Source organism: Corvus brachyrhynchos, unplaced genomic scaffold (genome assembly GCF_000691975.1).
Source record: "Corvus brachyrhynchos isolate BGI_N302 unplaced genomic scaffold, ASM69197v1 scaffold44, whole genome shotgun sequence".
Classification (NCBI taxonomy): domain Eukaryota; kingdom Metazoa; phylum Chordata; class Aves; order Passeriformes; family Corvidae; genus Corvus; species Corvus brachyrhynchos.
In genome coordinates, this window is record NW_008238359.1 from 1,768,912 (window position 1) to 1,796,021 (window position 27,110).

At 42.6% G+C, this 27,110-nt stretch overlaps 1 protein-coding gene across 4 annotated transcripts in view; it reads right to left on the bottom strand.

Moving 5' to 3' along the window:
* The window catches only part of PAK1 (p21 (RAC1) activated kinase 1), a 75,637-nt gene that overhangs the window by 43,935 nt on the left and 4,592 nt on the right, over positions 1–27,110 (bottom strand). The window contains exons 1-2 of one of the 4 annotated variants that reach the window (XM_017735923.1): positions 20,757–21,089; positions 4,357–4,435 (exon numbers count right to left, since the gene is read on the bottom strand). The exons of 1 other annotated variant lie outside the window; for it this stretch is intronic. The gene's annotated coding sequence lies outside the window, so the exon portion shown is untranslated. Of the gene's footprint in view, positions 1–4,356; positions 4,436–20,756; positions 21,092–22,953; positions 23,077–27,110 lie in introns of those variants that run through there. 2 more of the 4 variants (XM_017735928.1, XM_017735927.1) reach the window with 2 other exon arrangements.

A 27,110-nucleotide genomic window follows, 5' to 3' on the forward strand; every position in this document is an offset into this window, starting at 1 on the left:
AAAGGCTTGGGTGGGAAGGGACCTTAATAAAATCAACTAATTCCAGCCCCCCTGCTGTGTGCAGCAATTCCTCCCAGTAGATCAGGTTGCTTAGGGGCCCATCCAACTTTTTGTTCTTTTCCTGGTTATTCTTGTACTGCTGATATTTGCAGGTGCTGATTCACAGCCTCCCAACACACGCACGTTTGGCTGCTTTTATTTTTAAGAAAAGTCTCTTCTGGCTGGAAATAACTCTTGTTTTCCTGTGAACATTTGTCAATGTACATCTAGTTTGATCTGAGGAGCTTAAATATTCTACTTTGACAAAAGCTTCAAAGTTTTGTTAGTCTCTCTTGTTCTATTAAAATGTTATAAAACAGACATCTAAACTTGTGGCCTGCTACTTTGTAAGGTCCCTTATAGCTTTAAAAATAGAAATTGGATTTGAGCCTAGTATATATTCTTTAAACTTCCAACATGGTTTGGATTTACATTCCCCACAGGTGAAACTTCCCCAAACGGTTTCAATTCGTAAAGTTAATTAAAAACCTGCAAAAAATTAATGCTTTATTTCTGACAAAATTTAACCAAGATATCTTAAATGGAAGTAGCCAAATCCCAAATAATGACTTTTTTTAATCGGCTCTCAAAAAGTAGTCCTAAGAAAATAAGCCCATAATTCTGTCATTTTAGTATCTTATGTTGCCAGCAGACAGCTTCCATTTTAGATCTGAGATGATGTATTGTCTCCAACCCCTGCTCCACTGGCTCCTAACCCTTTTCTTCCCCACAGAGCATCAGTACTCTACAGGGTATTTCCCTGGAGATTCGTTAACTGCTTCTTCCTCAAAGGCTGAGATTATTGGCATTTTTCTCAGACACATTTCTAGCCATTTAAAAGACCTGTCAGGACAGAGAAATAAATACATACCAAAAAATAACAATTCATCATTCTCTCTGTCAAGACATCACAGGTAAAGGGAAGACCTAAGTTTTGGCTGATGCCTTTAAAGACCATTTTCTATCTTGCATGCCTGTAAATCATTTACATAGCATTCCACACCCTCTTTTAATGCCAGTATCCTAAGGGAGAGGGTGGATTAGAATATTGGTATCTTTAATTTAGGAGGCAATTAGACCAACAATAACAAACCAGAGCTGTATGTATGCTCAAAACAATCTAGTTAAAATTCTATTTTAATTAAAAATCAGTCAAATAACCCCATTATGCCCAGAATTGCTTTAGGCATGGTTCCAATCCAGCACATCTTTTTATTTAGTATTTTAGTTCCACACAAAGAAAGTGATTGAAATAACACTGTAGACTACCAGAATGGTCCTTTCTGTACAGCAAGTTCCTCTTCCAGTTAGAGAGCTTGGGAAGATACAGAAATAAATGTTCCAGTGTCAGTCAGCCACTTGATAAGCCACTTAATAACAGAAACAAAAAGAAACCTGCTAAAATAAAAGCAGCCTACATCTCAGGCAGAGTAAAGGGATTCTCCACCTCTGCTCTACTCTGGTGAGACCCGACCTGGAGTGCTGCATCCAGCTCTGGGGACCTCAGTGTAAGAAGGATGTGGACCTAAACATATATCCTCACGTGACAAAGTACTAAAAAGAAAAGCAGTGGTAGAAAGTTAGAAAGCACAACAGACAGCTCTAAATTAATATAATTTGGTATTGCACATTGCCCACTTACTTCTGTAAGTATTCATACACTGGATCTTGTTTCTATTAACTGGAATTATATTAAATTATAAAATAAATAAACCTATTCCCCAGAGACATATAAACAAGGTTGTTGCCCAGATCCGTGTTGCCCTCATGCACATCAACCACTACCACTCCCAATACTGAAATATACTAGGGAATTAAACGAGAAAAGAAAATGAAGACATTTCTTGAGGCCATTTTCTCTTCCAAGACACTTGTGGGAGGAAGGGCCCAGTACCTTAGCAAAGGTTAGCCTCACCAATTCCCTCCAGGCTTGTGCTGAAGAAAGAAGAGATTCAAGGTCTTGCAGTTCCAGAAATAGAAACCCTCCTTTACAGACATTTTATTCTACCAGGTCAATACACAGAAGACAGTGGTGGGTCCCCAGACATCATCTTCACCACTCCCTATCCTGCTGAGCCTTCCAGTCTGCTAAACTCAACCTTCCAATGCCTCTGGCTTCTTGGGAAGTAGAGAAGCTCCTGAACCACCTGGACTATTGTCACATTATTTATTTTTAGCATTTGAGCATAGAAGTCCAAGGAACTGGTGGGTAGAACCAGATTTTGCTCATCTTGCTGTTTTGTACTAAGACTAAACTTCATCTGTGGAGCTCTCTTGCCTCTCCGAATATCATTGGGAAATAAGGTAGGATGGTTTTGGGGTGATGAATGTGTACATGATTACGAAGAACTGGGAAGATATTCCTTATTACAGGCTTTCCATAGCCTTAACCTTTGAGAAAGTCTGCCTGAAGAAACAAAAGTGCACTTCTTGCTGCCGGGACAGGGGGATAGACCCAGAGCAGCCTCCATGAATGTGTAACAGTGGTGGGCAAGTGACCTTTACACTCCAAAACAAAAATCATTACAAAGCAGTGAGGTCTTAGATTTGACAAATTTTTCCAGGACAGTCAGGAAGCCAGAGCAACTTGGCTCTGCATGCCTGCATGATTAAACACAGCCATCCAACACCATGCCGGAGTCCTGCAGGATCAGGATCACCGCTGGGCTGCAGCCTGGCGGTCACTAGAGCCAAAGCCCATCCCACCTACACACACCAACCCAGAGCGGAATACTGCGGCATGAGTCCACAGGACCATAAGGCAAGAGCACCTCTGAAGACAGAATCAGGCAGCCGTGTGAGTAGCAAGCTGACAGAAGAGGTAATATTTGCTTTGAACCTTTTCTGTGTCATTAGTGCTTGCGCTAATTACGATAACCAACAGCCGCAGTCACTCTGATGGGAGGGCTGAACAGAAGTGACACAGCTGTCAACTCCATTCAAAGAACTAAATCCTTAAAAGTCCATCATTTTAGGGACAGAACAGAATCCATACAGCAAGATGCACAGGATTGCAGCTTTTTTAGGGCAGAAAGCTTCAGAGAGCAAGTACAGCTGACGTAGATGTTAAAAAGCGCGTTTGCCTGTTTCTCAGGGGGATTTAAACAGCAGGTGAGTGGGGCTGGTCTGTGGGACATGACCCTTTTTTATTTCAGCTATTTAGATGCAAATTGTTCCCCCTCCCTCCCCCTCTCAACACCATCTGTTAGCCCAGAGGTTTAGACTGTGCCTAGGATGTCGTTTTTGGGGGAGGGAGATATAGATAAAGCACTGAGAGAATTTTAGTTAATGCCTCTATTTCCTCTAGGGCACAGTTTTGGAGAGAAAAAGAAAAATCACTTTTCAATACTATAAAAATAGGATTTTTCTCTCATTCTACTGCACTTTTTTTACTGACCCCATGGATTTCCTACCCTAGAAAGCATTCCTTGTCCAGCTTTTGGCCAACAAGCCACATTATATAGTGACGTTTATAGCAGGTTGCTATGGTGTTAGCCAAGGGCATGAGCTGGTATTGCATGAAGTATCAGAGATTCAAGGAATTAAAGTCCTAAATAATAATAATGAAGTCCTTTACTACAAGGCACAGTATTTAATGTTCTTTTAGTGCTAGTGAAGCTGCCTCATCTCTGTCTAACTTTCCCAAGTGAACAGCAATGTACTTTCAAGAACTGTTGAGAGATTTGATTCATTAAACACTTCACACAAGGCTCTTGATTCTTCATAAAGGAAAGATTATAGGTGACAGCAGAGTCCACTTTCAGTAAGCTCAAAGATGATACAGTATTGGGATTGGTGGCTGACAGACCAGGTGGGTGTGCTGCCACTCAGAGGGATGTGGACAGTCTGGAGAAATGGGTCAACACCAACCTTTGCAGTTCAACAAAGGAAGATGCAAAGCCCTGCTGCTCAGGAGCACAGACTGGGAGCCAACGGGCAGAAAGGAAGCAGAAAAAGCAGAGAAAGACCTGAGATCCCTGGTGGACCTCAAGTTGACCATGAGCCTCTAAAGCACCTTTGTAGCAAACAGGGTCAACAGCATCTGGGCTGCAATGGAAAAACAACTGCCAGGAAGTCAAGGGAGGGGATCCTTCCCCTCTGCTCAAGGTTAGTGAGACAGATCTGGAGTGCTGGGACAAGTGCTTCCTTCCTCTGTACAACAGAGACAGGGACATACCAGTGCAAGTCTAGCAAAGGTCCCCAAAGATGATTAAGGGACTAGAGTATCTGGTATATGAGGAGAGGCTGAAGGAGCTGGGACTCTTCAGCCTGCAGAAGAAGTAGCTCAGAGGGGAACTTATCAATGTGCATAAATACCTGATGGAGCTGTAAAGAAGATGGAACCAGGCTCCTCTTGGTGGTATCCAGCAACAGGACAAGAGTCAATGGGCACAAACTGAAATACAGGAAATTCCATTTAAATGTAAGAACATACCCCACAACAAAACTCCACTTTTTTTCTGGATGGGGATGAGGGGAGATGGACACAAAACCACAGAACCCAGAAAAAACACAGATTTCTCAGAAAAATAATGGGAATTTTCATCCTTGGGCATGCTCAAAACCCTGCTGGATGTTCCCCTGAGCAAACTGTTTCAGTTGCCACTACTTTAGGTGGGGAATTGGACTAGACTATCCACAGAGGTTCCTGCCAACCTGCAATTCTGCAACTACAAGCCACACAAACTGACAGGGAGGCTTTAGAAGAGAGATACACACATCATTCAAACTACTTGTCTGAAGCACATGTCTTTACTCCTCAGTATCCAAGGCCCTAGTTTGGCAATGAAGACAAATTTAAAGAGGTTGTGACAACCTTGAGCAGAAAATCAGCAGAAGACTTGGGATCAGTATCACAACACCCTCATTATGTGGAGGACTGTGGAGTACAGTCCCAGTACTTGGGAGATGCCAGCTCTTGTCCCAGTTCTCACAGACCTCATTTGGGATCCTGGAGGCACAAGAGGGGGAGAAAATACTTCTTGTCTGCTCTTCCCTCCTCCCATCAGTCAGTCATCTCTTTAAAGAAAAGGCAATTCAGGTAGTTACAGAGCACACAGCATGAGAAGAATCCCTTCCAGGTGCTTCTGCAACTTCAGTTAGCACAAGAAACACATTCTCAGCAAGGAAAAAAAAATGAAAAAGAAAAGAAAAATAGAGCTGTGTATGCAATCCTGATGGGAAACTCAGAGGTAAAGGGGAACATGGAAGAATTTGAAAACCCTTCTTCCCCCTTGAAGTCTCAGAGATGGGACAGAAGAGCCCTCCTGAGCTTGAAATATGAATAGGCAGCAACCACCTAAGGGGAAATGGAGAAGGAAAACAATACAGTGTGGGCTTCAGAGCCTCAGCTGCACCTGAGCAAGTTCTTGGGGCACCCTTGCATAATACTTTAGGCTGACACCAAGCTGGGTTCAGTCAGGCTTTAGTGATGATGCTCCACTGAGGCAAAGGAAAGAAACTCTTCAGCTGGAAAGACCTTCTGCCAGACAAGGTTTGCACAGCAACATTTTCTGAAGGGATTTGGGCCTTTTTCTTTTCTTACTGTTGGGATGTTGTTTGATTTTCTTAAGTGTTGCCAACACAAACACAACATCTTCCCTCTTTCTTGCACAGAAAGAAGAAGCCAGAACAACAAATTATCTCAAATACTTGGTGACAATCAGGAACTTCAGGTACCTACTTTCAGACAATTAACTTCTAAAATACATTTAATTCAATTTTGGTGGAAATCAATATACTGGAAAAAGTTGCAGGCATTTCATAGAAACATTCTCCTAAGAAAAAAAAGCCAGTTATCTGAGCAAACAGCATTTCAATAAATTTGTGCTGATACTTTGAAAGAATTTAAAGTTTTCATTTTAAAATTCATGGGATTATATCTCCTCCATTTATGAAAAGTAGGGTTTTCAGAACATCAGTATTTCCTCTACAGAATGAGTATCTTCTTCATGCACTGCCTCTAAATCACCAGCTAATTTCTGTTTCCAGATCTCTGGCATTTCACCAGCACTACCAAGAATCTAAAGAACAGTTACTGGAAATGTTTTTGGTTAACCCACTTCTTGTTCACGAATCTCAGCACACGTACAAACTTTAGGAGCTGCAATCCTGCAGTTTGATCTCTAATACAAGGTACAGCATCAAGTCTCAGTCTCCTTGACTTTTAAAAGACAGAAAGGTCATCTATGATAGCTGAGGGGTACTTGGCCTTAATGCCAGCAAGCCACCCACTGAAAACAGTGGGAGTTTAGCCCAAATTAGGATTTCAGGATTTATCCCTGTAACACCTCCCACACAGGACTACCTGACAGCTTCTGAAAACTGGCAAAATGTGAGGGACATGCCAACATCATCCCAGATGAGGTTTCCAAGGGTGTGTTTTGTAACAATTGAATTCAACCAACACCAGTCCGCATATGCACATATTCTTGCAGCTCCAAGGGGGTTTAGCATGCTGATTTCAAAAGCACAATGGCTAAAAACACCTCTCTGATACCGACTCAGTGCCAAACAAACCACACTTTTAAAAGAGAAAAAAAAAACAAACCAAAACCACAAAACCAAAGCAGTGGCATCCAGGATATCACTTAACTTGTGCAATAATACCCCATCTTCAGATGCTTTTCTAGAACTTCTTTCCAGCACCCCCACCCAAATCCTCATCTTTTCCCACCCATTACCTCCAGAACTGCTCTAAAATAGCTACTGCCATCCGCAGCTCAGCCTAGGACAAGGTGGATGGGTTTACAGCCCGGAGGCACTGAGGTCTGAGAGGCAAATTTCTGCCCACACAGCGACTTCAAACCCAAATCTAATGGCATTGATGCTCAGGAAACCAGTTTACCACTGGCTGATGATCTTTCAAATCCCTGTCCCACTCTTAACTAAGCAAATATTGCCCAGGTAAGTATGTGCCAGAGCTGAGCATTTCCCCTGAGGGAAACATGTCTATGAGCCCTGTTCAACCCAACCTGGCCTCGAGCCTGTGGGAAGCTGAGTAACAACCAGCTCACATATTCAAGGGGCCAAAGGCTTCGTACAGCATCGCTTCTCTGAATGGGGGACCTGGGTCCTGCCCAAACTGAAGCCACTGGCTTTACAGACAACAGCATAAGGTCTGTAGCATCTAATTCTTAGAAAGATCCTTCATTTGGATGCCTGGAGGCAGCAGGGGTTTGCACAAGACAGGGTCAACACCTATGGTGCAAGTCAGATTGTATCGGTGTAAATAATCAGTGCAGCAAGTGAGATACAATAGGTAAGATGAGCAGCCTCTTTAGGTACCACAGCAGCTCCCTGACAACATCCAACAGAAAAAAACCCAAACAAATGATAAAAAATGTTTAAAAGACGGTCAAGGACAGTGGGTATTTGAGAGACTGAATCATGACTTACTTTGGAGCAAGAGCACAGTTAAGCAGACACACTGCTGAAGAGACAAGAGAGGTTCCACTCTAAAAGCAGCAATTAGTTATCAAATGACAGAAGACTTCCACAGGTTATTTGGTATGCTTGAATTTTCCCCTGAAACTAGTAATTTTTAAGAGGATCCAAATGCAGGAGAAGGAAAGAAGCCTGACTCAAAGAAAAAAAAAAACAAAACACCAAACCAAATAGCAAAAAAAAAAATCCCATAGCTGTCTTGTATGTTATGTTATGACATATATTCTCTAGACAGGAAATCTTTGGAGCAGCAAAAGCCTCTCTGCCGTTCACTCCACAAACCCTTGATATCATAATCACATTTTTAAAATATTGCCTTCTTGAACAATGCAGATTAAAAGGCGTAAGTAATTCTCTGACATGCTATCAAAAACCACACACCAGCATGAAACAGCATTTTATTGCATGCAAGGCCATTAAACTATTACTTACAGTGCAATAAATAGTATATCCACACATATACCACTGTCACTGCTGAGCAGAAAACCTAGGGAATTCCTCATCCCTGGCCCCTGGGGTTTGAGTGAGAGAAGTTGAATTGCTCCTGCTTGGAGCAGGGTTTTGTCTTGCAGAAACACTGCAGTATCTCAGCTAGCACAGCAATTGTCCCATAATTATCATGCACACTTTACAGTCAGTGAGACAAAAGGGACCTTTCACTTCAAAAGTAATTTTTAAGGCAAAAACAGAGGAAAGCTTTTCAAATTATGCCTGTGAAAGGACAAGGAGAAGAGATTGTGTATTTATATGGGTCAGTAAAGCATTCAGCAAACTACTGCGGCAGGGGATGGTCATGGGAGACCAGGGCTCATTTGCCACACCAGAAGTGGGTTTATTTCCACAGAGCTAAGGCGCTTGTCAACCACTAAGACACAGCCCCAAACAAGAACGCAGCATGACAAGACAGAACAAGACACCCAGCTGGCTCCACAGTCTAGACAAAAACTTGCTTCTCTGAAGCTTTTATATTTTCCCTTCCTCTTCCAGAGTTAAAATTGGAATGGTATCAGTTCCTTTCCCAAATGGAAAGCCCTCTAAGAGCAAACCAGATTTTGAAGCTTTCCAGCAACTACACAGATCAGGCCACCAGAGCTTGCTGCTTACGTGTCTGTGTTCAGGGCATCCACAGGGTAGTCTTGGGATCAGAGCAGAGCTACAGTTGGATGCTCTCCAGAGGTATTTTAGGAGAACAGAATCAAATTGCCACACAAATATAATTGCCAAGTTTCCGTCTACTGTTTCAGCAATTTGCTTGACACGTTTAATTTCAGAGGAGAGAGTGGTAGGGTAATATCTTGGTTTTATTAATATGTCTAAATTCCCTAACACGGCATTCATATATTTGGTATGGTGCAGGATTCTTCCAAGTTCTGCTTTTGATAACAAAAAGAATTACAAATTCTTCATGACGCCTGGAAAAAATACTTGGATAGACTGAGGTTAGGGTAGTCAGTGAGAAAGGTGCAAAGCAATATCCTTAAATTACCTATTCCCCTCAAAATCTACAAATCTAGAGCAGAGAATTTTGCTCCTCTGCTTTCTCTTTAGAAGTCCATTCAGAAAGCCAACCTTCAAGACACCTGTATGAGAAGTGTTGGTCACTTCTTTACCTGATGCTTTCAATTCTTGTGGCCCACACAGACCTAACTCATCTGGGAAAAAAGATTTCTCTGCCTTCTACCCCACAGTATTTAAGAGAGTTCAAATTCTGGGCCCTTTTGAAAAGGCTGTCCAAGATCAGCATGTTTTTGTGCTCCCAACACCAACTCATTATCCATCCAGCTCTTGCACATTTCACCTCTCCATTTCCAAGCTTACAGACATCTCACAGCATCCCAGAGAATACACTGAGATCATCTGAATGTATCAATATGCATTTGGATCATCTGTTAAACCCACAAGGCATCCACTGCCAAAAGATCCATAAAGAGTGGAGAGTCTGTGACTTCTTCTTCACCATTTCTTGTTGAAAATATTTCAGTCCCAATTCCCATAGAACCAGGATGTCACCTAAAGAGGACTGTTTGCCTTCAGAGCTACATGAGAATTCAGGTTTTCAAGTAAAACTGAGCTATCAAAAAATCAAGTTGCTTATACATGTAGTTTCCATTATAGAGCAGATAGACTCTGCACATATGAACGGTGCTTTTCCAAGATTTCACAGCAAAGAAGTGAGTAAAGTTTTAATCTAGAAAGTGACAAGAGGATTAAAGAGATTACAGACCTCTAAACGAATTACAAGAGCCATGTCATTCTGTAACACTGTTCACAAGAATTGAGCTCTACCTTCAGAAGCCTGTCATTTGGATTATTAAGTTTTTAAACATGAAAGGGCTGTATCCCAACACTGACTTTCAAGCCTAAAAGCGTTTTGATCTGAAGACGGTTGACCATAGCAAAAACATCAAGCTAAAGAGTGTAGGAAGTGGCTTCAGACCTTTTGAGCAGGTATATGATTTCAAGCACCAGTTTGATGATTAGGTTGAGCATCCACAGGCACAGGAAGCACCAACTCTAAGTCAAAGGAAGGACAAGTCCCAGCTGACAGTCACATAGAGGCAACAAAAATCCATTTTTTTCTCTCCAGCTTTCTGAAGTTCTCTCCTTTCTTGAATCCTTGGAGAAGGACATTTTTCTGCTCTATTCCACTTTCCATGGGATTCCATATAAGTAGAAATTCCACCTTTCCTGTTACTTTTTGGCACAGGAAAACAGTTACTTTTCTTCACACAGGAAGATAGATTTTAAAGAGAGCTTGAGCTTGTAAAAACTGTACCATCCTACTCCACAAGTGAGACAAAGTGCTCCAAAGTCATATTCTGTATAATAACAGAAATTAAGATTTTACCAGTTTCCTCAGAGCTCTGCAGAGCCTATGAAAAATCATTTAAGTTTTCAAGTCACAAATACCACTGACCCCATCAGCCTCACAGACTCAAGAGTGGTTTTATGAAGAGTGGGTCACACTTCTGCAGGCAATCTCCGAGCCCTGAGCAAGAACAATGCTGGCCAGAGCTGTGACAATGCTGAAGTGACAGGAGCACTTGAGCATAATCTGGCCAACAGTTACTGCTTACAGATGCCATGAGAACTCCACTAGAGATATTAGAGGAAATATTTTTGCAGAAATCCACTCGCAGGCACAAAGGCAGAAAAAGAAATGGCACAAAGCTCTCAAGCATGACTTTGCTTGCTCTTGTAGGAATGACAGAAACCCACAGCAGCACAGACTTCAGCCTAAGCATGAGCCACTCATGAACACTGTGGTCTTTCAGTACCCAAATATTGCCTACAAGAAATCTGGAGGGGATCCATTTACAAGGGCATGTAGTGATAAGACAAGAGGAAAAGGCTTCCAACTGACAGAAGGCAGGTTTAGATTTGATATGAGGAAGAAATTTTCTACTGTGAGAGTGGTGAGGCACTGGTACAGGTTGCCCAGAGAGGCTGTGGATGCCCCGTCCCCTGGGAGTGTTCAAGGGCAGGTTGGACGAAGCTTTGAGCAACCTGATCTAGTGGAAGGTGTCCCTGCCCATGGCAGGGGGTTGGAATGAGATGATCTTTAAGGTCCCTTCCCACCCAAGCCATTCTAGGATAGATACCCTGGCTCCAGGCAGCTTGACATGGTTAAGCCATGACACTGCCCATGCTCCAAAACCACCTCCAATGGCAGTGAAGACTGAGCTACAGAGACGAGCACAAAGCCAGGTGACAAAAATTTCAACATGATAACACAGTTTCAACAGACATTCAAGCACAGCCCCAGTTTCCTCTAAAAATGAAAGGCTTCAGTGAGATAACTCAAGCAATTAAACCTATACAAAAGCCTTGAGTCACTTGCTGGGTCACGATCCATCTGATTCCAAGAATCTGTATGCAGGCTGCTTACCCAGAAATTAACCTACTGCCTCAGAAAGTGTTACTTAATTTAGAAGAGTGATTACTTACAGCACCTGCTGCTAGCCTCGCAGCCCCATACGCCAGCTCCTCCAAAATTAATGCTAAGTCTTCTAAAATTATTTACATAAGTAATTAAGGAAAGAACTAAAAAAACAGTACTAAATGTAAAACATAACGATCAGCTGGGTTATCAGCAGCAATCGAAACTGTAATTTCCAAAGTAAATAGTGTGAGTTAAGGCAGTTTGAGCTGAAGTTGCAGTGAGCTCTTGTGACAGACTCCCTTCCTCAGCCAGGAATAAACAGCAAACACTGCACAGGAGACACACACCAAATCATGTATGTGTATGACAAAATCAGCTCAGAAGCAGCACCACACAGCACAAGAGCCTTTGCAAAAGAGGTGTCCTGGCTTTAAAGCCACATTACCTGTAGGCTTTAAATGTAAAGCCAAACCCATAACAACCTTGTCATGCAAGCAAAGAGCCTCTAGCACTAGCCGAGGACTGAGGTCAGCAGGCAACGGAGAGAGGAAAAGAAGGGAAGAAAGGAGGACCAAGGAACAGGCTTCATTCTCAAGCCTTAGTCCTTCTCTAGAAGTTTCTGTTCATATCTACAGACAGAGATTCAAAATAAGCACACAGGCCCTAATGGGATGCATCCAGGAATGTCGAGGGAGCCGGCACAGGCCACTGCAAGGCCATGCTCAGTTTGATCAATCACGGCAACTGGCAGAAGGGCCCATAGACTGGAGGAAAGCAAATATCAATCCTGATGTTCCAGAAGACCCAGGGAACCACAGGCAGGCCTACAGGTACCTCATGAAGTTCAACAAGGAGAAACACAAAGTGCTGCACTCAGGGAAGAACAGCCACAGCCACCTACATATGCTGGCAGTAGGTGGAAAACACTCTGGCAGAAAAGGACCTGGGGGTCCTGGTGGTCACCAAGTTGAGTGTGAGCCAGCAGTGGGTCCTTGCAGCCAAGAAGGCAAATGGTTTCCTGGGCTGCATTAGGCCAAGTATTGCCACCAGGTTCGAGGCAGATGATCCTTCCCTGCTCCTCAGCACTGGTAAGGCCACACCTGGAATGCTGGGTACAATTCTAGGCTTTCCTGTATGAGACACACAGACCAGAGAGTCCAGCAAAGGGCCACAAAGATGCTGAGGGGAGCATCTCTTCAGTAATGAAAGGTTGACAGAGCTGGGAATGTTCAGCTGAGAGAAGAGCAGGCTCAGGGAATCTCATCCATGTCTATAAATCCCTGTGGGGAGGGTGCAAAGCAGATGGAGCCAGGCTCGTGTCAGGGATGCCCAGGGCCAGAGGCCATGGGCACAAACTGAAACACTGAGGGCCCCTCTGAACACCAGGAAACACTTTTTTACTGTGAGGGTGACCAAGCTGACACAGGCTGGCCAGAAAGTGGTGGAGTCTCCATCCTTGGAGATATTCAAACGCTGTCTATGCACTGTCCTGGGTAACTATCTGTGGGTGGCCTTGCTTGATTACAGCAGGCTGGGCCAGATGACCTCTGGAGTTCCCTTCCAACCTCAACGAGTTTGAGATTCTATGAAGAAATGTACCTAAAGGTGTATAGGCATCAAGAAGAGTCCTTCCAAGAGCCAATGCAAACCTTAATTTAAACTACTGAATGCATATTTTTATTCTTGAAAAACAATGCTTGTTTTATGCTTGAAAAACAATGACATTTCAGTAATGGTAGCTGAGATGTTCCATGCTTCCTCCCAGGAGAAGGGGTTCAGAATTAAACACGTAACCCTTCACCACACAGGTCTGTCTCAGAGAAGAGTCAGCCCACTCGCGTGTGTGCACACAAACTGGAAGCAATTCACATTTGGGGGCTTATTCCTGTTCCTAATCAAGAGAGAGGTTATTTGCAAAAATTCAGCTGGGATCTTACAACCCACTTCATGCACTCAGAAGAACTTTTTCAGCAGCTTGAAAACATCCAACAGTCTGTGCCTGCTTCCTCCCCTGACCCATATATATCAAAGTCTAAAAGCCACAAGCGGCCTATACAGAAAAGTTTGCCTTTTAGGAGATGGAACAAAGAACATAACATTCCTGTCTGAGTGCAACAAAAACAGTTTGAACAAGATTTCAAAAGGTCACAGTCATTGCAGCCTCCCAGAACTAGAGGCACCCAGTTGCAATTCAAGCTACGCAGCTCATCTCTTTCAAGCCCAAAAGCTTGGCTAAGTTTGCAGGTCTTTTGGGGACACTAAGCAAAGTACCGGAGTGCCTCAGCTCCAGACACTGGCTGTCTCAGAAGCCAAAGCAAGCAAAGTAAAACTCAAAGTACTGAGGCTTAGGAGAGCTGTGTGGGCAAAATCTGACTTTGCCCATTGCTTTGCAGCTGTGTAGCAGGACCAGAAAGCATCACACTTCATATTATTCCTTAGGGTGTTCTTATTTCTTTGCTTATGGTTTATGTATTGAAGCATCTTCTAATCTGTACAGCCTTCCAAAAGAACCCTCTATCTGCTGTTTCACTGTACAATGAATTAACGAAAGTTTGATATAAATAACTAGCCTGAAATTATTTTGGAAGGAAAAATGCACAAGAGTTTCTGCAGAAAAGGATACAACTCTCCCTTCCCCCACCCCCTTGACCAACTCTGCCTATACAAGGCTCTCACACAATTTCTGGACATTTTTCTAAATTTTAGGCACTGCACAGAAAACCATTCATGCATAAAACACTACTCAGTGATAAAATGTTACTAATGTGGGTGAAAGAACGACTTCTGCCAAGTAATATAGAATATCTGAAAGTGCACAGGAGCTCTACCACCCTTCTATACACTGAGAACATGGCTGAAGTGAATTGAGAAAGGTTACACAAGTTTACAACAGAGAAGAAACACATCTTCCAGGCTTCTGTCCTGTTCTGGTTCTGCACCTGCAACTCTCCAACCCCCTGCTAATTTTGCAAACGACTCTGGAGCAAGGCATGGAGTGGGGATCTGCTGCTGGAACAGGCTGCCAGGCAGAAGCTGCTGGGGCTGGTACCACACTCAGAATGGAAACAGCTCAGAGAGCAGGAGGAACTGGCAGCAGCTTGCCATCCTTATACATCTTCTGTGCAACTTTCCTGATCAGAGACACTGGCACTGCTCACTCTTTTGCCTTTCCACTTGTGTGAGCCTCACAGATTTGCTCCTGGTTTAAACTATCAAGTGATTACAACACTTTACCCTACTCCCTATAGGGCACAGGTTGCATAAAGCAGAGATTTTGATCACTGCTCCTGGCACAGCTCATAGTGTTCTTGTTCCAACCACCTATGCCAGGAATGGGATGTTCATGTCACAAAATCACAGAATCATTAAGGTTGGAAAAGACCTTTAAGATCATCAAGTCCAACCATCAACCCAGCACCACCGCCACGTTCACCATTAAACCATGTCCTCAAGTGCCACATCCACACATGTTCTGAACACTTCCATGGATGGTGACTCCACCACTTCGTTAGGCAGTCTGTTTCAATGATTTACAATATTCATTTGACAAAAAAGTTCCTAACATCTAATCTAAACCTCCCTGGCATATCTTGGGGCCATTTCCTCTTGTTCTGTTAAGATGAAGGAAATGTTCAGTACTTTTTCTCTGGAAAAACCTTTCACCATCAGACATTTCTCCACAGCTTCTGCACTCTGAGGTGCTTAAAGCCCTCAGCACATCCCCTCAGACTGACACTGACCTTGTTCCCCACTTCCCTCACCTCACACCAGGATGAATCTGTTGACCTCCACTCAAAGCACGTGCTCCAGCCTATGAACTCACCCCAAAGCAAAGCACATCCAAGTTGTGACATGACCATCACATTCCTTTCTCTCTAAAGTGCACTCATTTATGTTGCTCTGCTGAACAGCTGAGGGACCTCTATTCCCACAGGCTTTTCTGGGCCCCACCTCCTTGCTCATCTGTTTCCTTCTTCCCCGGGAGACGGGTGGCAGATGCCCACCTGGGGCTGCAAAGCCCCAGCATTACCAGTTACTTCCCATCAATTTTAACTCCTAAACACTTTTCAGATCAATGCATGAACTGCCACTTCAATAAAACATTAAGAGCTGAGCATCAGAACCCTCCTTTGATTCATGTAAGATTCTGGTAAGAGAAGCCAAATTTCTAGAGACAGCTCTTGGGGCAGAAGCAGAAATAGAACAAAACCAACATTGTCCTCATGCAGTGGCATCATGCCAAACCTCTCTAGGCTTTTGGCATCAGAAAAAAATGCCAGCCATCACTACATTCAGCAGGAATCAAGCTGAAGTTCTCAGCTGTGCAGTCTATCAGCAGTTCAGCTTCTTCAACTGCATCGAGGTTCTGATAACAGGAGTAAAGTTATTCCCAGTATGAGAGACTTTCTGAAAGGGATGCTTGCTTCAGTCACCACAAACAAGGTGCTAACGACAAGCCAGGTTTGAGTCATAAACTCCATTAGCCTCTTTACAGAGTTTGTGGTTTGTTTTTCATATTTCTCTTTGTGCACAGTGAAAGAGGTTCTCTTTTATTTGTATTCCCCACTTCCAGTACAATTCCAGCAACAGCTGTGTTTTAACACCTTTATCACTTCTTTTTTCTTAACAGGAAAACAAACAAAAGGCCACACACGGCCTGGATTTTCCCTCCTTAGTGGTACAGAAATATTTTATTCATCTGCTCTGTGTCCCTTTCAGGTTTTACAACGTAAAACAAATTTTAGCCAACAGCATTTGTTTGTGACTTCCAGTGCCATTTGTTTTCTTTCTCAAAGATTCAGAGAACCACCTTGACCTAATCCCCTTAGTACTGCTATTAAATTAGCAACTCAGCTGGCTGGTGGGGACCACATTTTGATCACAACAGGCACCCCTGTTCCAAGGAGATGGGTGAACCAAGTGTTGCAATACAATGCCCTGGCAATGGGCACAGTGGCAGAAGTTGTCTGAGCCAGCATCAGGACATGGCTGAAAGGACTTGGAAGCAGATTCACACCCCATTTGGTCACTCCCACTAGAGGGACAACAACCTCAGGCAGAGCTGCAACAGCCACCCCAGTATCTGCCCAGAACCACAAATTAGTGGTGCAAAATAAAGCTGCGAGGAGGCAGTGCCTCTGCGTTGGTTCAATTCCTCTGGCTGTCAACCAGCTTGGAGTCAGTCCCACAGGTAGAGAAAACCTAAGAGATTGGAATCAGGCCTCCCATCGGTGAAGCAACCGATTTCACTGGCCTTTTCATCAATCCCTCAGGGCTGTTTTCACTCTCTCATGAGAATCTGGGATATAGTTATGTAAAACAGATTCCTCATCCTTAATTAAAATAAAGTTCACATGCACACCCTGCTGAAGGCAGCATTAAAAAAAATTACTTCTATGAGGAATAAGTCACTTATAATTAAAAAAAAAAATCTCATTGTGCACATAAGGGAGTGTCAAACACTTGCCAGCCACCTGGATAATTGCTTCCTATGAAAAACTGCAGAGGAGAGCCCTGGGGAAAGGAAGGGTCATGCAGAGAGTCTTGCAAAGTACAAGTGGGATTTACCCTGCACATGTGAGTGCCTGAAAGCCTGTCACCAAATTCTACCTATTCTGAGGCTATTCTCCACTGCACTAGTATGGTCTTTCACCTGTTTTAAAATCAAAGCCCATGGTGTTTAACCAAAAGTTCCCTGGCTGTAAAAGCATGAGAGCTGATGGTTCATATCAGCTTTACCTGCTGACTTTATGATTTAAACCTGTGTTCCTTCTCTTCTTCCCATATGGAATAGTCTCAACTACTTTAGCTTCTTCTCAGAAGGTAGCCTATTTCTTTGCCCTTTCAGCTGCCTTTCTGCAATGCCACTGTACTCTGCAAGAGATGTGGAGACCAGAACTGTACATCACCCACAAGATATGGGTGCATCAAGCATTTATACCAAAGCCAAATGGTGTCATTCATCACTTTCCCCATGAGGATGGTGGCTTTTTTGGTTGCTGCTGCAGTGATGCTTCCCTCTCCATCGTAAAATGTGAAATTGTCCCAAATTTTTTACTTCCTATTATTCATGTGGCCTTCAAACCATAAAAAAGCCTTTCCTCCAAACTTACAGGAACTTAAGATGTTGACGGAAGTTTTCTGAAAATCCAAACATATTATATCCACTTTAACCCTTTCTTATTGACACCCCACAGAACTTAATGGGGTGGGGCAGGAGGATTTTCATTTTCAGAAGCCAAACTGACTTTCCCAGCAGTTAACATTTCTCTATGTCTTCAGAGATCCTTTCCATTCCTGGTAGCATGACTCTCTGTTGTGCTGTTCCCAGGATCCCCTCTAGAGCCCTTTTTATAGTTGGGAATCACACTGGCAGCTCCCCAGTCCTCTGGCACCGCGGCCGTCTGTAGTGATAAATTATACAGCTTGGCCAGCAGTTCTGCAGTTTCACATTCAAGTTCCTCAGGACTCTGGAATGGCATCCAGCTCTGGGGACTTATTAACATTTATCTGTTTGGTCTAATTTTTCCTTTTGTAATTATCTCAAATTAGTTTATCGATCTATTGGCTACAAGAAGTGCACTTGACACAGGAACATCCCCAACACCTCCAGCAGTTAAGACTTGATATTCTCTGCTAATGCTTTATCATCTTCAAGTAGCTTTTATACACCTTTAACATCAAGCACTCCCCAGGATACCCAAACCTTATTGGATTATATCCTCACATACATAATGTTTATGTCCTAGTGGCTATAATAAGTGATGTCCTAACATCTCAGGAGAGCAGTCCCAAGACAGACTGTTTTATCTACCTGCTGTCCCCCTCCTACCAACCTGTGCCCTGGAGCAGCTGTCACCCCGCTTTTCTCTCCTGGTGAAAGTTTCAGATACCACAAGAGATCAGTGAGATTAACTGTGTCACCATGGCAGCCAGCTGTAAGGCAGGGTGGAGATCCAAACCCTCACAATCCAAGTCTGGGACAGGAGCTGTCAAGGCCTAAAGTGGAGTTTTCTAAAGCTCATGTCCAGGAAGGCCAGCACAAATGGAAAGTAGCCTTTGTGTGATGTGATGATATTTATAGATGCCAGCCAATCTGAGGTGCAAGCAGCTGCAGATTTTAGTGGTTTACCCTGACTGAAGTACTAAAGCAGGTACCTTTCTTGCTGCCACAAAAAGTGTTTCTGTTCCTCACCAGCGCGTCCCTGTAACACTCACAAGGTTCAATGAAAATGGTCCTTTTGGATGAGGCTGTGTGCGAAGCTACCTGCCTGCACAGGCACTTGCAGAGTAGAGACTCAGACAGTTTCCTTCTTCCACACCCTCCATTCCTTGGCATTTATACCTTTCAGAAGCCCATAGCAGTCCTGCCCTCCTACTTATTTTATAAAAACTACACAAGTATATAGCTTTTATCTTCCTCTTGCGTCAATCCCTCCAACCCCAAAGTCACTTCTGTTGCTTTCCTTCAACTTCCTTCTGTTTATCTACTAGAAAGTAACAAAGATCAAAGGCACCATTACATCACAATAAAAAAATCCCCCCACCCTTCACACTGATTAGCAACATCAGACTCAATTTTCAGAAAGATATTTAAGAGTTTTTTTAAATACTTTGCCAGTTTAGGTGCCAAATCCCAACAGTTTCCGAGGGAATCAAGCGCCCACGCGCTTTCTGGATTCCCACTAGATGCCTACCCACATCTTTTAGTACGTAACCACATGAAACACTACTTTTGATCTCAAGGTTAGGCTCTCAAGTGCTGCTAAGACAGCCCCTGAATGTTCCCACTGAAACACACAGGCTACAGAGAGAGTTATGTCTCCTGGTTAGGGAGAAGAAAAAGAAAAAAAGGAAAATAAAAAGAGGAAGGGGGGAAAAAAGAAGAGTAAAAGAAAAAAAAAAAGGAAAGAAAAAACCCTCCACAACTTTTGATTTTTGTTCTTTCATGCCAGGCAGATCTTACCAAATACCTGCTGCACAGTTCCTGCCAGATGAAAGCTTTGTTTTCATCTTGGCTATGAATTCTGAGGCACAGATGTTGCTGAAGTCTTTCTGTACATATTGCAGGGTATTCAGACATAAAATTACATTATGCTATATCAGAAACGTGTTTTCCTACTCCTCCTGTGCCTGCTGCTTCTCTGTTTGCCCTTTACACCTATATGACAGAACTAGGCATATTATTCTCCAGCATAGTTGTGTTTTATGCTCACCAGGAGCCTTTACTGGCAGTGTTTAGGTGGAAGGTGACAAGGCATCACAGCACCTCCATGAAAAAGCCATCAAACATTTGTACAACTCCTACACTATAGCACTTTGGCTATGAAGTGGAGGACTGCAAGGTAGAAGAGGAACAGCAAAACAGTAGGATTTTTTAATTTTGTGTGACTGGCAGCAGCATTAGCAACGTAATTCTGTCTTGGAGTAAAAATATATTTCCAGCTGGACACCAGCAAGAAGTTTGGGTCCAGCTTATAATCATTCTTTCAATTCTGAAAAATTTCTCAAGAATACATGTAACACTTGACACAAGACATTATACAGGTTGGTGATGGGAAAATCCCAAAAGTGCTCTGCTACACTAACAAATGAACCCACTAGGCAATGCACGGGAAGTCCCTACAGCATGGCAGGGGATTACAAGCATTATTCCTCTACAGGGACTCAAAACAGAATTCAGGGCAACAGAACAATGGGATGGGGAGAAATACATGATCCAGTTGTGATTTTTTTTGTCAGGGTCTTTCTCCCAAATACATTTACTAAAGACAGAGAACCAGTTAGAGAAGAGTCAAAATCAAAAGGCTGATAAAGTTGGGGCTGTTTAGCCTGGAGAAGAGAAAGCTCCAGGGACACCTTAGAGCCCCTTCCAGTACCTAAAGGAGGCTACAAAAAGGTTGGAGAGGAACTTTTGACAAGGGCATGGAGTGACAGGGCAAGGGGGGGGTGGTCTTCAGCTGAAGGAGGGTAGGTTTAGGTTTGATATTAGGAAGAAATTCTTTACTATAAAAGTGGTGAGGCACTGGCAGAGGTTGCCAAGAGAAGCTGTGGATGCCCCAATCCCTGGAAGCATTCAAGGTCAGGCTGGATGGGGTTTTGAGGTTTTGAGTAACCTGGTCTAGTAGAAGGTTCCTTACCCATGGCAGGGGGGTTGAAACTAGATGATCTTTAAGGTCATTCCAACCCAAGCCATTCTGTGATTCTATAAAATCCATTCTGCACTGAGGACTTTCAGATCTGCAGCATAAGCAGGTCCCACAGGAGCTGACTGGGCAGGTGCTAGAGGTTCAGAGAGCTTGGGGAGAGAGGGATATAAGTACAAAATAAGCAAAATAAAAAGCTGTATACAGCAGGTACCACAATAACAGAGTAAAAAGGCACTTACTTGAGCGTCAGTTCTGAGGAGACACTAAATCTCACCATGTCTTACAGACCTTACTTCCAGCTTTCAGACCTGCAGGCAGCTCCGTGATCTTTAATACTACACCACAGCTACAGTCACTCATACTGCTTTGCAAAGTTTCCTGCCAGGTCAGCTCACAGCCAAGTGCTGAAAGGGAAAGGCACCCTTGCCTTTGGATGGCTGTGTGCCACGATGAGCTCAGCTGTGTCAAGCTTCATCCTCCTCAGCTCCTAAGAAACTCAAGTGAAGAGCACACGCCCAGCAGGTGGAGAGAGATCTCTCCTGTCCTTTCATCATGCACTCAGTCTTCAAGAAAATGCAAGTTCAGAATTACACTTTTAATGTTAATTTTGAGTTGACCACATCAAAAGGAAAACAGCAGCCAAGGGCCACATCCTTGCTTTATAGTTTGGGGGAGGAGGGGAGTGCAAGCTAGTTTTGAGAAAAAAAAACAAAACACGAGCTTCTCATATGCTAGTCAAGAAGAAAGTTAAGTCAACCACAGACTCTCCTCCAAAATTTGTAGTTAGTTCATTAGGAATTTAGAGCCCTCACAGAGTTTTTATGCTGAAACTAGCACAGGTTATGCTTCATAGAGAACCCTTTCCCTGCTCACCTCATTCACACCCCAGTGAAAAGAAAAATAACGCTCACAAGAGCCCCACCACAGAAGGGAAGCACATGAATTCATGAGAAGGGAGAGAGAGCACAGACAGCAGGCATGCTCATCATCTTGGATTTCAGATGGTTTACCTATAGCTACAGGAAGTGCAGATGGAACAGGATCTCATGCCTTCAAAAACAAAAACAGCTACATCACACATTGGATGAGATCACCTTGTTGAAGTCACTGCTCCTCCATACTGAGCCAAAATAATAGGGTGGGATTCAAAGAGCAACATCATCAGAAACACAAAGCATCCACTGTAGTACTAAATTTAAAGCAGGTATGATGTAAAAAGCAGAAAGCCACTTGCTGCTCAGGTGAGATTCTTTTCATCTCCATAACCATTACATCCTAAACTGCACATTTACACATGTAATGTCAGCACATGATAAAATGTTTTTGAAATAAAAAAAGCCCACACAAACACTGTTGGTGGCATTTGGACTAGGTCCCAGGATGAATAAGTATTGGATCAGAAGGCAGGAAGGGCTCCTGCAGGATACATCTAGTGTTAAAAAGAATTGGCTCTTAAAAAAACAAAGGTCACCTAGAATAAAATTGATTATGTGAATTAAACCAAAAAAAAAAAGAAAAAAAAAGAAAGAAAAGATCCTGATGATCATCTAATGAACTGCAGGAGATAAAGGAAATCAAGCTGAGATCATTTCGACATTAGCATTTTTCTAAAGCAGCAAATAACTTTAAAAGAAGCCATTGCCTGCAAGAAAAGACACTGTTGGTTGGACAAAGTAAATGACTAAATTCTTACCATTTTTTACAGCTCATCACTTCTGAACATTTTTCTTTTGCAGCTCAAGGACTTGTTTCAGAGACACTCAAAACAAATGAAAACCTGGCACTCTGAAGTCTACAAGGTTGTGAGATTTCTGATCTGCCCTTGCAGCCTTCTCCTGCCCTGACACCCCTAAATCCCCTCTTTGCCGTGAGTAAGTTGGAAACAAGTTAGGGAGGGGGGACTGTTAATATGAGCTGGCAGGACACTGTTTCAGCAAGTATAGCTTTGATGTGAAAGCCAGAAGCCCTACTATGACAGTGCAGTGAGTCACTTGATGACAAGTCACTGAGGCATTTAGAGAGGGATTTTGAATTCTAACAAGTGACACTGTTTTGCCTCCTCTAACTGAAGGATGTGCCTTTATTGAACCTGGAATCCAAACACTGCCTGTGACCGTCTGCCTCCATTTAAAGACGGCCTACACAGAGAAACACACTGTTGCGTACTTTCAGTCTTGCAGCAGAGCCCTGAAGGAATCTTGAGTTGTTTGCTTTCTCTTCTTGAAACAAGTCCTGCTTTTGTCATTCCCAGCCCTACCCTTACCTCCTCAGCCTTTCTAATGAAATCTACAGATTCAAGTGTTTCCAGACATCTCATCACCAAAACTACCTGCTTGATAGAGGAAGATAATGGGTTTCTTCCCTTATCCAGTCTTCACCCCCTTCCAAGCCCTGAAGAAGATGCTTCTTACTGGGGTGGAGGACAAAATATTTTACCTCCCTGCTGCTCATCTGTGCTTGCCCAGTATCTTCAGGATCACAGAAGTACGGGGAATCTGTTTCTCATCAGTCTTAGGAGTGGCTGGGGAAAGTAAAGATAGGCAGGAGACGAACAAGGATTCTGTAGAAAGGCAAAAGGAAAACCAACAAATAATGCTCTAAGAGATATGATCAAGGAATGGAAGCAGGGAAAAGAAACCAAACAGGAAGAATACAAAAGTTAGTTCCCCCATACACACTGCAAGTTAAGTTCAGTATTGTTGTCAGGGCTCCCAGAAATGGCAAGAGAGACACTAGTCTGACACTGGAGGTTACAGCTCCAGATAAAATGTCAGTTTAATTTTATTCATTCTCTTTAAAATCTGGTTTAGGAACATATGCAAAGGAATTAAAGCAGGCCTGGAAAAGTACTTCCAGTCTCACTTCTTCAGAGTCTTTTGGCAGTGGCCTGGTAGTGGATGAGACTTCTGCTGATTTCTGTGAATAAGGTACAGCTTTTTTACTCATTCTCTCTGCTACCAAGGGAGTCAAAATTGCACAGAAGAATTTATAGCACACAAATGTAAGAGACTGTAATTTTTCCCAGACACCTTATTACCAAGGCATATAGGCTGATGCAACAGTAAGAAATTTGATGAGCCAGAAATTAAAATGTGGATTTTTATATTGGATTAAGATAACTGTGAGACAATACTCGTTGCTGGTGCTGCAGCTTCCTCTCCTTCCTTCCCTTGCAACTTCTCTGGCTTTCTGTAAGGCTACTCAGTGAAGACTTCAGTGATTTTGGAGAATTAAGTTACAATGCTAGTAACTCACTGTTAAGAGGTAGTAGATACTGTCACTTCCTCACAAAAAATTAGGAACTGGAGACTCAAACCAAAGCCTCTGTGTGCTTAAATCTCTTTATTTAAGTCTTCAAGGCACATTTGGATCAAATTCTGTCATTTCTCTCTACAGATAGGAGTGGGAGAAGTCTCTTTTATATGACACATATTTTTGCATAGCTTTCACATCTCCAGAATCTTGGAGCTTAACAGAAAGCATCAAACACCTTAACACACACCCACAACGTGCATACATTTTACCAAAGAACCTTACCAATGACTTTGATTATCAGAAAATGGATGGTTTTGATGAAGGGCTATGTGGTGTTATCACCATTTCATTTCTGGGCCTCTCCTTTGAGTTCAGCTCCCAAAGCTTTTTCGTTGCCACCTGTGATCTGCCATGATCATGAGCCAGAGAAGCAACACTGAAATTGAACACACAGCTTATTCCAAAGTGGGACTAAAGATGAGCACAATGGCAGGCCAAAACAGGGATGTGAACTATCAGCTTGTGGTTAAACAGGAAAGTTAGCTCTCCTGGGCAATGTGGCAAAAAAATTCAATCAAACTTCTGTGGAAAAAAGAAATACCAGTGACCACATTCATAAGAAGTGCCATCCACTTAACAAACATTCCAGGATCGTAGGTTTATGGCTTTATCTTCCTCCAGCCTCTCTCTTGCATGAAAACTGAGTATTCCTAGAGCAATTTCTCATTTCAGCAAGAATTGCCATGAGTCAGGTGGCTCAAACCCTCTCAAGCAAAGCCTTTATTAAAGATATTATTCAAAAAAACCAACCAACCAAAAAAAAACCAACTTAGTAAAGCATAGAAATTCACATTGGAAATCCAGTTCTAAGTCATTAAAGTTCATAAGGTAATTAGATCTGTACCCTGAAAAATTGCATTTATGTACTGTGGAGGCCATATACATATTTCTGAATGACTGGGAAAAAATTGACTTCTTTCCCTTTTAGGAACAACATGTCCTTTCACATACTTGTTCCTTGAGTTCCTGAGCTTGAATCAAAGGGTTTCCCCTCTGTGTGCTGTATTTTGAAACAGATTTCTCTGATTTGCTAAAATTGGTCAGTATGTGAATATCTGCCATTTAATTTTTGACCCTACCTAAAACAACATTAGTCCAATTATACACTAATTTAGATTACTCTCTGTGAAAGAAACTTTTTAGTACATAATACTAGGACTACATCTTCCAGTCTATTAAAAACAGTGCCCTATCAAAACCAGTGTTTTACTGGATAAAACACTGACAAACTTGGGCTCTATTCAAAGTTAACACATTCTGTGGTTTGCAGACAAAAATGACATTAAAATTTGTCTTGTGTGAGGTATTCCTGAAAGGATAAGGACATATAAATTGTTCTATTTCCAGAAGAACCGAAAAATGTAATGGGACTTTCATAATTGAGTGTCTTATTAATTTTAATGAGTTAATCAATATTGCATTGTGAATCCTGATATGTCTGTTTGCTGCTAATCCCTCTTTGTGCCATGCCCGCCCTGGTCTTTGCAGCTGTTACCTGACAAATCTACCTTCTATTGTGAAGGGACACGGGAGTTCAGGCTCAGGTGACCAGTTTAATGAGCAAGAAAAGCAGAGGATACATCACGAGCCTGGCCTCATTTTTTTTCTCCTCTACCCCAAAACATGCTGGCATTAGAGAGCTCCACAACAGCCTCAAACACCTCACACAGAGGCGAGCACAGGGCCTTGAGTTGGATGAATCTAACAGCTTCAGTAGTATACAGAGAATTGGGAAAGAGGGGTTGGAATATCTCTCCCTTCTGCTGCTGAAGGAAATCAGCTTTTCCTTCACACCAAACAAGTCTGAACTCTGGAAGTGCATGAACTCCACACTCAGCTGTGACTTCTAGCCTCTCAAAGCATGACTGAAATAAGGTATCCTTGAAATACCTACTAAAGGCAAATAGTAGAATCATTCTGGCACAAAGCCTCCAAGTTCAACTTGTTGGCAAAACTGCATAACGTTTACTTACAGATAGCTGGGGAAATTAAATACAAGTTTTACAAAAGTAATCACTTCTCTACTCTTTCCACAGAAGAGTCTGGGTTAAGAGGCCAAGCCACTCTTATTTTAAGATCAGCAGAGAATGTGCATTTGGGAATATGTAGGTACAAATAATAATCTATCTTGTAATTTCTTTATGCTAAATAGGTGAAAAGGTATTTTGCATTACACTGTATGCAAAAGAGGAAAAAACCCACATGATGCAAGCCACTGGTTCAAATAAAAATATTTCTCGCTCCAGCTCTTACTTCATGAATAGAACATCAGCCCTGAGAAATGGGCTTTGCCTCATAAGGGAAGCATCATCTAAAATACTTGTGTGCCACTACAGTCATTAAGAAAGGTGATAGTTCAAAGCCCTACTGATACTTAGAGAAAGTAACTCAAAGTGGTGCTGTGACCTCAGCAAGCCAGTCTGTCAAACTGTGTCCTAACCTTCTGTATTTGATTTCCTTCTCTCTGCTGCCATCTGGAAAGTCATCAAATGCCATCAGCTGCAAACCATGGACAGACACTGTAACTACACACATCAAGCTCACAAGGGCAGGAGACAAAGCCTTAAGGTAAACTTGGATGACTCCTCCATTCCCAAAACACACACAAGATGAATAGCAATTATTTTCCTCCCCTGTTTTCCTTTTAGATTACAGGTGGACAGACTTTATGGAAAAAGAAGAAGAAAAAAAAAAAGGCATGACACAAGTCTTTATGCCCCACCTGGATGCAGCACATACTTGTCACCTGACTTCCTCAGAGTCCCACAGCTAAAGGCCCACCTAGATCAAAGAACTGTTTGCACCTAGATGTCGTATGCTTCAAGGCAGTCACAACATATTTTGTGCACTGTCTCTCACAGGGTAATTGGGATCACAAAGGGCTACTTTGGTAGAAATTATTTCTCTCCAGAAAGTACATTTGCTTACTACTTCTGCAGTCATATGATGTGGCCCAATTTTCACAAATTAGGACTTTATTTTTTCTACACCAGTAACCTTTTTTCTCTTCCTTTTTTTAAACCTAAGATGATACAAGGTTGCCTGATTCAGCATCACTTCTGACTTTTGATGGGAAGTAAGAAACAGAATGGCTTGAAGGCAGTTATACCAGCTTAAGAGTAAAACAAACTAGCTATATGGCAGGTCCAAAGAGTACAGATTGCAAGAAGGAAAGAAAAGGAGGGGAAGTTATTGTTTAACCTGCATCTCAGACTACACACAAGAGATTGATAGTGTATGAATGGAAGCCAGAACACTTGGATTGCCAGGCTGAAAGA